The sequence below is a fragment of the Anas platyrhynchos genome, chromosome 10 (genome assembly GCF_047663525.1).
Source record: "Anas platyrhynchos isolate ZD024472 breed Pekin duck chromosome 10, IASCAAS_PekinDuck_T2T, whole genome shotgun sequence".
Classification (NCBI taxonomy): domain Eukaryota; kingdom Metazoa; phylum Chordata; class Aves; order Anseriformes; family Anatidae; genus Anas; species Anas platyrhynchos.
This window is the reverse complement of record NC_092596.1, coordinates 22577080-22589396: the sequence shown is the minus strand read 5'-3', so window position 1 is coordinate 22589396 and position 12317 is coordinate 22577080. Positions and strand designations below refer to the sequence as shown.

General features: G+C 36.4%; 1 protein-coding gene across 3 annotated transcripts in view; it reads left to right on the top strand.

Annotated features, from left to right (window-relative positions):
* LOC101797884 (connector enhancer of kinase suppressor of ras 2) overlaps positions 1-12317 on the top strand; it is a 174912-nt gene that overhangs the window by 66928 nt on the left and 95667 nt on the right. The gene's annotated exons all lie outside the window — the stretch shown is intronic.

Below are 12317 nucleotides of genomic sequence, written 5' to 3'. Positions count from 1 at the left end.
GGCAATTTTAGAGCTCTAATACACAACATGTACTGATTCATATAAACGTATATAGATAGAAAAGGCAAGTAATGTTAAACTTTTCATAAAAGTGGCATAGTGAACTAAATCTTGGCCAAGTACACTTTGGTGAGTACTCCGGCCCTGGGGAGCAGTGGAAATGCCATTGGTTCTGGACAGCACAGAAACACTGACAGAATACGGAACTGTAACTCTAGTCAGACGTTTTGTTTTGATATTGGCTGTGGACTGTATTTAAGGCTTGTTTCTTTTTGGTAGGTGTACTAAATTTTAGGCTAATAAAAACTTTTCTGTAGTTGAATATAGTGCAGCCTTGACAGTGGGAGCCCATCATTCTTCTGCTCTTTATTGGCTGATGTAAAACATAATTATTGTTTGGTGATGTGTGTCCACGTTAATTTACTGAGCTCAGATGTCCATATGTGCACTGGCTTATAAAACCAAGACTCATGTCCCTGGCTTCAGATGGTCTTTATCCTTCGTATTTCATTTCATGTGTGAGAAGGGGAAAACTAGCAATAACAAAGGGTCGTTTCAGAACCGGTAACTTCAGCTTCATGTTCCATTGGCTTCTATGCTGTGCATACCTATTTGACCCTTACAGATATATGCTGAAGATTAATTATGCTTACTACTGACATCATTGTTGCAATAAAAATGGCTGGAAATTGTTGGCCTGTTGCCACTGCAAGACTTTGAAAAGTTCATGCTCCCTTTAGTGAAGTATGAAAGGATGGATCTTGCTGTGATTTCATGAAAACGCCACTGAAACTCCCTCCTTATGTACAAAAGAGTTATCCCCTAATTAAGGGGATCAGCTGCTGCAGACACTGGCAAGGCAATCACAGAAACCTCATCTGCTTTGACAATGATGCGCTCTTGGGTGTTTCCCACTCTCAACCTTTGGTAAAGTCTTTCAGTACAATGTGCTAAGTTCACAATTTCAGCAGGATAATGGACTTAAGTTATTTATCAGAATGTGTTATGAAATAGCATACAGTTGTTATGCAGCAATACCAAGAAACATATGCAAATTTCTGACAGAAAACATGAAAGCCCTCTATTCTAGAATTCATGATTTTTGAAAAGCCATTAATTTCCTTCAGTACAAGCTATTTAAAAAGAGCATTTCTGTGTTTGCAGTGAAGTTCATAATAGAGGAGATACCGTCATTGAGCACTCCAGAACCAAGAACTTTAATTAGAGTTTAACTCCTTTGTACGTAAGGATGGAGTATGCGATTGCAGTAGCTTATGTTTGTGGTGTGCCAGCACTGAAAACCTGAGAGCTAGAATATGCAGGTGGTGAAAGTCAGTTCATTGACTGAATCCAGCTAATGGAATATCGATTCAGACCTAGGTAATTACATTAAATAGTTGGGGGAAAGTATATTGGATTAAGGGGGTACAGGGTGCTATTTTGGGATCATAAAGCGAGGATAACACAGACTGTTGCAGGAAGAGATAAACTCTTCCCCATTAAATGAAAAGGATACTATTCCACTAACATAAAATTTAATTTAATTTTCTTTAAAATAACATAAAAGCCTAGTGATGTGTTCAGTCTTAAATGTCAAATAAATTGTTGTCTCAGTATTGGTCTACATGAAACACATAAATTGGTAATTCTTAGTCTTTTAATGAAAAATAACTGAGCAAGACTTATATGATGCTTAAAATAATTGTTTAAAATTATTTATTATTATATTTATTATGAATTTTTAAAGTTTTTTTTTTTTCTAAGGCTGTAGCTTTCTTCATGGGGAAGGATTAGTTCTTATTTATTGCTTACGTATCTCAATTGCAAAATTTTCTTTCCGTTGCAAAAACCAATGGATTTTTTTTTTTTTTCACCTTAAGGTCCTGATTTGAAAGCTATACTGAATGATGCAATGCATGTTACATTGTACAGGTAGCAATATACCACAGGTTTGCAGTGGGAAGAGAGTACAGGGAATAAACTGATGTAAGTCAAGAATGATTGTTTTCCATGATGGGGAAAAAAATGAAAAAGTGTTTTTCTCACTCACAAGAAGTAATCTGTTTCATAAATACCATTTCACAATATTTTTGTTTCTAGTCTGTTATAATATCATTTGCAATAAGCTGCCTGAATTTTTGACTAATTTTTTGATCAGTTATGCATAAATTTATGTACATATGTGTATATACACATATCCATGAAGTTGTAGGGTGGACTTGCTCAAATGGCATTCACCAAACTGATGACTAAAAATTATTTTTATATCATATTGTCATTGTTGTTAGTTCAAAGGAATCTTGTTACTAATTTAATTTATTGTATGATTCTCTCTGAATTGTCATGGATAAAATCTTTATGTGGAACTACCAGTTTTGCAAGAACCTAAGATAAAATCCTTGAAAATACCAAGTGAAATGTTCAGTTCTGACATTATGTTTCCAAAAGACAAGCCTATCATTTGTTCTTTGAACTTTGAACGTTTCAGGGCTTTTCAGAATTGTAAATTTGTGTGATGTACTGCATCTCTTATTCTCTGTAGTCTTGCACTTGTCTTATAATTCATTTTAAGAGATACTTAAAGAATCCTAAGAAACCCAATAACTTCCTGTTATTGGGTGGTTGATTCTTCCACAAGACTATGATTATTGTTAAATAAATACCTTAAGTTAATTGGTCACAAGATTTTAGTGAAAAAATAATAACGGTTTGTGGTTATTGAATAGCATGCTCCACATTTGTGCCTTCAGCAGGTTTTGCTGAGAGGAATGGTGAACACATATAAGGATCAGGGAGTGCTGGAAAGGTAGGTACAGGCTTGAAACATTCTGTCGGAGAAATAAAGCCAGTGGAGTTTCATGGATTTGCAACAAGAAATTTAAAGAAGGATTTGAGTATAGTTTAGATATCCCTAAAAAAAGATGTAACGTCTTGGCAGGAACACGCATCATGGCACGTGCTGGGAAACAGCAATTGCTTAGTTCTTTTTTAACTTAGTTCTCAGTTCTAAAATCCTTTGCTCTTGTTTATTTACCACTATATCCCCAGTCAGCTTATTGTGCATAGCACATATGGAAGAGGTCAAGCCATCACAGAGCTCTGGCCTACTTATGGCTTTTAATTGAAACCATATGCAGATCAGGCCTTACCTAATACTGAAGTAAAGTAATTGGAATCAATTTATCTTGTGACGTGAAAAGAAACCACAAAATAGACTAACTTTCCTTCATCTTCTTTGGTTTTGATTTTGTGCATATCAGAAAAGAAATGTTGCCACAGCTTTACTTTCCTGCAGGTATATTTTCTGAGAGTCATCATTAAGCTGTTAAATATGCACAAATATCAGGTTGGCATGGAACAATGATGTATGGATGGTGAAGAACAGTCAGTTTTATGTCAGTGTGTTTATGAGAAAGCTTCATAATTTTGTACTGTTGTAACACCATTTCGCTCAGGAAAAAAAAAAAAGAAAAGCATTTTAAAATAGATAATTTTTTTTTAAATGCAAATTCACTTCCTGGGAGTTTAGATCCCAGCCCTTTGTGAAGTTGGAGCAGAGCAGAAAATGTGAATTAAAGTACAGCAGAAGAGCAGTGAAGAACTGCTCAGAGGCATGCTGCTGAAGTTCAAAGTAAAAGTAGTAAAAGCATCCTCTCTTTGAGATAAACTAAAGTACTATTTTAAGCATAGGTGAGGTTCAGTCTCTTCTGGTTCTGAAAGTGAAGGTTCATTGCCTGCAGAGGAATAATGCTACTGATGGTTCAGAAGGGAATGTCCATGCCCCGCTTCTCAACTGAAATGAGAACCTTATCTCAAGAAGCTTTCTTTTTCAAAGTTTTTGTGAAGGTGTACATTATAGACAAGTAGCAGTTTCAACGTTTTAGAAGATGATTCCAAGCAAGTGATATAATGCAACTGACACTTAATATATCTTTAGTCCTATCCTCTTGTTCCATTTGTAATGCCAAACCATTTCATTGTAACAAATATCCAAGATTTTTTAATCTAGAAATTAAAAAGTTGTGTTTAACAAAATCTTCAAAAGCCATTCTTTCCTACTATTGTTCTATAGTCCCTGCTACATACCTCCAGTGAAGGTAATAGTTTTAAATATTTATTAAACAAATATATACATTTATGATAAATAGCAAGGCATAGGTCTTTAATTATTACTAAACAGAAAAATAATCAAGTTCTTGCTAAACGTATAATCTAAAGATTCAAATAAAAATATAATATAATAATAAAATGTATACATTTCATACTGATTAGTCTGGCATACTTGTGTATTTTAGTTGTATAATGTAGGATATTTTTAAATCTAATATAACAAACTTCATTTTCTAATGCTTTTCTGTTTCAGATATTTGTACCATAGTAATATATTCTTACCCTCTCCCTGTAGATATGTATATGGATATAAACAGAAAAATTAAGATGTTCCAGTTTATTCAAGCTTATCCAAGTAGAGAGAGTATTTGGATATTACAGAATTAAAATCACGTTGTCTTCATTAGGATTAAGCAGAGCAAGAAGGCTTTATGCAGTTCAGAGATCTGCAGCAAGAGCTACAATGTAAAAGCCACTTAAAAATGTTTAGGCAAGAGATTAGATAAGAACACTGGTTAATTCTTGATCATCCTAACCAGTCCACAATAGAAACAAGTATACTGTGCAGTTTTAACCTGGTATATAGCGAGCCGAGTCTGGGCACAATCAGTGGCCCTTCTGAGATCCATAAAGAACATATTTGTGTACTGGGTCAGTGCTCTTGTCTTGACCATCTCTTTTCCCTACTCACAGCAAGGCCCGCTCCAGCTGTACCCTTTTCATGTCTTCAGAGGAGGTATCCACAGCAATGCACCCTCATCTGCTTTTCTCACGCTTGGTTCCTCTGAGCAGGTGTCCAGCCATTTGACTGTCTTAGCACTCAGATAAAACTTTTTCAACTTTAAATTCTGTGTTCTGAATGAATCTGCTTCAGGGGCTGGTCTTACGGTCTTTTTCCAGACAGATTGTTAAAGGAATGACTATCATGTGTTCTAATTCTGGAATCAGCAGTGCGTGGCGCTCCCCGTAAAACGACGTTTTAAAGGTACCTTAATTACGGTTGATTACATTATACATATCAATGACAATGGAGATGCTAAAGCTTCCTCTGGAAGTTAAAAATATAATGCAAACATTGCATTTTTAAATAAGGTTAAAATATGCATATCAATGACAATGGAAATGCTAAAGCTTCCTCTGGAAGTTAAAAATATAATGCAAACATTGCATTTTTAAATAGGGTTAAAATATTTAATCTTAATTAATGTATCTATTACAAGATAATAGGAAGGTACATGAAGTGCTTAAAAGCACTGTGACAAGCTCCAAATTATAGGCTTAGGAGGCAAGAAAGAACTGTGACACAATTTGCTTCGGAAAGGTAGGATAATTATAATGGAAGGGAGCACAAGGGGGAGGAAAGCTTTGCACAGGAAAGAATTGAGGGGTTTCAGATAATATGCTCTAATTTGTATTATGCTGTTGCATATTTGCATCTTATTACCATAGTTAAATTAATAAATTCCATACTTTTATGAAATATCATTGTGTTCTGTGTACATAAACTAGGCTATAATACTGGAGTTTAACGGCCATAATAAACTGATAGTCAAATATTATTAAAGAAGGTGATAAGGATTGTTTTTATTATATTGTTGTTAATTTACTGATTTAGAATGGGATCTTTCAAGGAAAATGCTGAAGCATATTCAGGCAATATTCTTGAACTGCTGTCCCCAGACATGAATGTGTATTTTTGAACAGGGGAATTTATTTCTTGTTTGCAAAACAGCAGGTGCTAGGATTTTATGTATTTTCAAAAATACATAAAATTATTGAATATTTTAGTTTAAGTAGCACATATCCAGAGGTGACCTATATTTTTGCTTGCCATAACTCAGAGCAAAGCACACTTTATTTAGTAAGCTAGGTATCTTTTGTAATCCAGGAAAATGATCCAAATGTAATTTCAGAACAGGTATCATTTTGTGTGCTAATACATTTAGGTGTGCAGTATGGCATCTCCTTGCTATAAAGTAACAGGAAAAGCTATTATAACAGTAATTCCACTAGACATCACTACAGACAGAGAAGTTAAACTGTGCAGAAATGGGGGTTTGTGATAAGACATTCTGAGAATTAGGTCATGTTGGGTTCAATTGCCTATTATTCAGAAGTCTCATTCCTTTGCTCACCAAGTGTGTGATCATGATCGTTACCTAATTAAAATACTACTGTGCAGTGACAAGTCTGACACTGTGTGAACTACATCTGACACAGATTTGCTAACAGGGTGTTTCTTTTATATAAATGTGTATATTTAACTTTTACTAACTTTCATATTACATATATATATTTATTATAAGCATTGTCCCATTTTTGCCATTCAGGAAATGTGTTAAGTTTTAGGTTCCAGTCTCTAGATGTGAATTTGTATCCTGGCTCACATGGTCACTGGCTGGTTTTAGACAGAGGAGTTCTTAGGCCTCATGCTAGAAGCTGCCAGGCAGGTGGCTCTGCTCAGGTCTGAGCCTTCAGGCACAAGTGATCATAGGCAATGCAACTCTTGGTTTTCCCCAGATCCCCAGGATCAGGTATACAAGATATTTACTACGGCATGTCAAAAATGGACTGGTGGGCTCCAGTATACCCTAAGAACTGGTGATGCCAAATGAGTAGCTGTCAGTGGGCTGCAAATCACGTAGCTTTTTCTTTTCCTATCTGCATACTGCTCCAGCAGAATTTTAACACTACCAAGTTTAATATGCTAATTACAGGGTATAATTTATTCTTCCCTTCAGCTCAATTTACGTCACCTCTGTTCACATAAAACACCAATCTAGATCTTTTAGCACTTTATCTGAAATTATAATAAATACTTAAAGTAGGCCACATTCTGGGGAACCGAGGTTTTATACATACTTTTTTATTTAGTGTTTTAATGCAATAGTAAAAGTTGTTTATTTGTTCAGATAATTTTAAGATAATGTCCCCAGTGATTTACATGAAAAATTTATTTTACCTCCTTCGATTTCCTATTTGCATAAAGGGAATTAAGCTTGAAAATTTTTCTTAAAGAGGAAAAATGACATGCGTGACTGAAATATACTGGCCAACAGGCTTTGACCTCGTAATACTTTGATATCTTCAGCTTTCATTTGTATTGCAAACATATTATTAAAAAAAAAAAAAAAACCTTAACATTGGGTCTACCTGATGACATCACAGAACTTTTTACAAATACAAGTATTTTAGAATAAGCTCGTGTTGTGTTTTTAACCTTTCAAAATATACAACCAGAGAGGAAATGGAAAAACAAAACAAAACCACTACGCAAACCCACCTAGTTTTTCATTGTTTTCAACTGTCAGAACTTTATGCTAAAATTACAGCATGTGGGTTTGGATTTATGTTTTTTATGAGGCTTGTTTTGCCTGTTTTCCGTAGGCGCTAGCTGCATACATGCTCTCGTGGGCGCTGCAGTTTCCATTGCGCGGATGCTGCATGTCGTGCACTGCAGCCCGCAGGGAGCCGTGGGATCCCATCTGACGCGTCGCGCCTTCCCAAAGGGCTCCAGAAGCCCAGAGCTGCCTTTGGGGACTTCAGTTCCTCATCAGCTCTGAGCCCCATGTGCTGCTATGTGCCCTGGGGAGGCAGGTGGGGCCGGGGCTCGTAGTGGCAGCCGCAGAGCCCCCGAGGAGCAGGGGGCTGGTGGGGACCAGCAGGCAGCGGGGATGGGACCAGGGCATCCCCGCAGAGCTGCTTCAGAGGTTGCAAGTCCACAGCAATTTTAAGTCGATTGTGTAATCTGAGAACGGGTCTGCTTTTTTGCTACCAAAAATAGCACTATTTTATCTTAGTAGCAAAAATCCTCACAGATCGTGTTATTAGCATTACATGCTAATTTATCCTGTTATTCCATATATGCCATAAGATCTGCAAACACCTGAAGTGTAGCTGAAGATTTTTTCTGTTTCGTTCTACTTTAATATGTAAACAAATGAGTCACATTGTCAGACGGATGAAGAAAAATCAATTTTCCGCTGTTAAAATTGGAACTTTCATGCCAAAATCTGTGTACACAACAAGCAGGTTTCAGCTGTAACTGTGCTGTGGACACAGAGCAGGAGGGTTCCTTGTCACAGTGTCCTTAGTTAGCCACTTATTCATTTGGAATTTATAATGTAAAAAGCAAGAAATATCTGTTTGGATGCAGATTTCCTATTTTTCCGTATAGTTAAAAGGGCATATCGGAAACTGAATATTCGCTAACTTAGATCTTATTCCTTCCACTCTGCTTTAAAAGGAAATAAAAATCAAATCTCATTGGTAAAAACAACAGTTTATTTTGGGTTGTTCAAATAAACTGGTGTTCTCTCCTGTCTTCTGTTATAGTATGGCTTCTGACAACAGCCACCTGTTTTTGTTTTTATTATTATTATTATGGACTTCAAAAAAAAAAAAAAAATCAACTGCAAAAGCCCTGGAGGCTATCTGTCCTGTCTCCTTCCTCTTCCCACCCTCCAGTAACCCCAGTCACCGGGAGTAACACTGGAGCAAGCGTCTGGGACTGAACAGGAGTGGGGGGATGGTGAGAAATCCTCGTGAATGGTTCAAAAATCAGAGAATTTTCTTAGAGGGTGTAGTAGCTAAAACTGAAAAATATTTTACACACAGCAAGCAGGCTTAAGTTTCAGTTGTACAGCTCACTGTCAAGCATCACTTTAAGCACAGTTTCATCTTGGCATCATTACTAATTATATTCTTCCATAATAAGCCTGTCTGGCTCTGATCTCACATTTGCATTTAATTTCTACTTCTTGAAATCCTTCTCTCCAACTCCGATCATTGAATTTGGCACCAGGAATTGCTGAGCTCTGATGTAAAATATACTACTGAGTCAGTCTGTCACTGAGCAAACCAGATCATCTTCACATAAGGTAATCATCATCTTATGTGAAGGTACTCATGCTGCCATATACTATATTCAGTAGATGTAAAAAATCTTACTGTTTGAACAGTGCTTTTACTTGAAAAACATGAAGTAAGCCTCTAGTAGATTTGTCAGTCACACCTCTGTGTTCCAGATTTGCTCTTATTTTAATCCTTTTTTAGAGGCTGTCCTTTCTGCAACGCACCTGCTTTGCCTGCTTTGCTGCCATGGGCCCAAGTTTTTAGGGTAATTTGACAAAGTGCATGGCATTCTAGTCAGACAGTGTTTGGGGTCACTTTAATAGTCAGTATTTGCTATCTAAACCTGTATGTCCATTGCCACTAATAAAGTAAATTGACCAAAAAAAAAAAAAAAGGCAATGTAACAACCTTAAGTGGCATGAAATAGAAACAGGGAACCAAGCAAACGTTGATTGGTTGTTTTTTCTGACTTGATATTAGGAATAATCCTAGTTATGCTGATGGCACTCTCCTGAACCCATTTAGAGGTTGTGTATCTGTTTTTCTGTTGCTGTTCTCTTTTGTTTGGTTGTTTGTTTTTGTTTGTTTGTTTGTTGTTTGTTTTGTTTTTTTTTAAGCAGGATTTACATCCAGGATTTACATCCAGGATTTACATGCAGGAAGGAAATCGCCTGCAATAGATAGAATTTTACAAGCTCAAGAACAAAATTTCTATTTTGTCTTTCTATATTTTGTATTTCTATTGTGTCTTTCACAATAACAGTACATATTTAACACTGAAAGAAGAATATAAAGCTGTGAAAACTGAGGTCTGATATCTGAGCCATGATAATGATTTAGTTTGGCAGGTCTGAGACTATCTCTGAGCATCATGCAGATGAGATGCCTATGGGAATTAGAAGAGATCTGAATACTTGCAGTGTCATATATAGAGAACAGGGCTACCCACCTCCTTATTCATTATCATAAAATGCAACTTCTCCATCCTTGTTTATAAGTACCTTCACCGAATCATAATAGATATGGTTCAAATTCTGTGTGTAACCACCTGTTTGTTCTTGTCTCCTCTGAGACAATCTCTTTTATATCCCTTCACCTTGGTTAGTGGCTAGGGCAGGTTGAAAGGAGCCCTAGCTTCTTTTGATGGTTTCCTAACACAATGCCACAGTGGGGCTTGTAGGGCTTCACGGCATCAGGCCTGCAGCCAGCCAAACTTGTCACAAAGGAGGCTGGCAGTGGGGAGAGAAACGTGCAGGTGGCACAAGGTGAGCTGTGATGCAGTAAAGGAGGAGGACGTGCTTGGGGAAGATACTCTCAAGGATTATTTTAAACCCTTCTTTTTCTAATTTTATAGTTGTTTATGGTTGTTTCATTTATTTGAACATCTTAGGTGTTCAATCTTAAATTTAGTGCAATTTACTTTGTCTTCTACAGAGATGTTGAGTCATTGTCATTTTTGTAATATTTTATCTTTTTGCCTTTATTGTATCTAAGTCTCAGCTAAATCACTGCTTTGCATCAGCACTCTTACTTTGCTGAAAAATTTCCTGTAACCTTCTGATTATATTTATGGACATATTTTACCTATGCGTCACTAAATTTAAAATTTTATATTGATGTTAATTAAGGCTGCCATTGGTATGCTAATTAATAAACTTAAGATACAACAACCTGCTTATTAGGTGGATTTCCTCAAACACATTTTGTGTTTTCTGGTGACTTGAGCAAATCTATAAAATTCAGTCCAGCTGACTGCACTGGTAGTATCTAGCCCTCTTTCTTCAAGATTTGTACTTCAGTGAAAGCATATTGGCTTTTTGGAGATTCACTGGTCAAGCTTTTTCCTTTCCTACATGGCCTTCCTTGAAAGCAAACTGTCAGGTTCCCTGAGCTTTTAAGTAATAATGAATTACTTGAGTAATAATTAATTATTGGGAAAAACATTTTGTGTTTGTTACCACAGGGATAACCAATGTTGGACTGAGAAATAAAACCAGGAGGATCTGGTTTATCATCCTTATAAAACGCTGTTGAGTATGCAAAATCAAAATTTTCCCAAGGGGAAACGGGACGCTGCTTAGTTTGCTAGCTGGTGAAGACGTTGCAATACACCCACTTACTCATCATCTTGGCATGAGAAGTGACAGAAAAAGGAGAGGGAAATAGCAGAGGGAATTCAGTGTTTTAACAAAAGAAAGATTAGTTGCAAATATAAAACACATTGTATGCCAATACTAACATCAAATACGGTATTCTTTTTAACTATAAACTTTTCTAAAATAACAACTTTACTTCAGTGAAGCTGTAGTTAACTGTACAATGTTTGTTTTGGAAAAAAGATTAAGAGAATTGTTCTTGTCTGTAACTAAGCCAATGTAATTTTCATTTGCTTCACTGTTCAGTCTTAAAAGTGATGCTTCCAAACCTCATTGACTGACTGGGATGCTTTAGGCATGATATCTATATAATACTGAAATTAATTCTGTCCCTAGCATTTAAAATTATTTTTAAAAGTAAGCTCTTTGTAGTGAATTAACTTAGAAGGCACCAAAGTGTTTCCATGCCTGGTAGGTTTCCTCAGAGTTGAGGTGGAGGGCTTCTTTCATTTTTCAGAGTGAATTTTGAGAGGGAGAGTGGCTGGCGTAGAAGGCAAGGGCCTATGCACCAGCCAGAACTGGTCCAAACTCAGGAAACAACTTTACCTACTGTTCGTTTGTGTTTTGTTTGACTTCCATACAATTTTCCCTTTTTGGTGTTGGAAATATTTAATCTTTTTTGTACATATATCCACATCAGCATTCAGCAAGATAGCATATTTGTTTGTTGTTCGTTATCCTCAGTTTTGAGGAAGAAGTTGAGGCAGAAAAATTAATATGCAGTATTGATGAACAGTCATCCTCTATAACATATGCATAGTTGAAATTAATAGTGGGCAATCAATTCATACTGTGAAAGCTGATTTTGTTTAAGTGCTCATTAAAATCTTTCCCATGCTACATCCTGTTGTGGCAGCAAGAGATCCTTTTTCAGTTCAGCCTGAGACTTTCTATGTGAATCCGAGTTAATTAGTTACTCTATTTGAGCTGAAGTCCCTTCATAAAGGGAAAAAAATAAAAATGCGAAAAGTTGTAAATTAAAAACAAACAAAAACAGTCAGAATGATAACAATGGAAGAAGATCCATTAAGAACTATGAAGTATGAAGGCGCTATCTTGCCTGGAGTCTCTGAACCACTCGCACGTTGACTACACGCCTGCTCTTTTCTCAGATTTGTCCCTAGGCATTCACTGGCGACAGGAGTACCACATCTTTGGGCTGATGTGACCTGACCGTTTGCATGTTATGTTACGTGT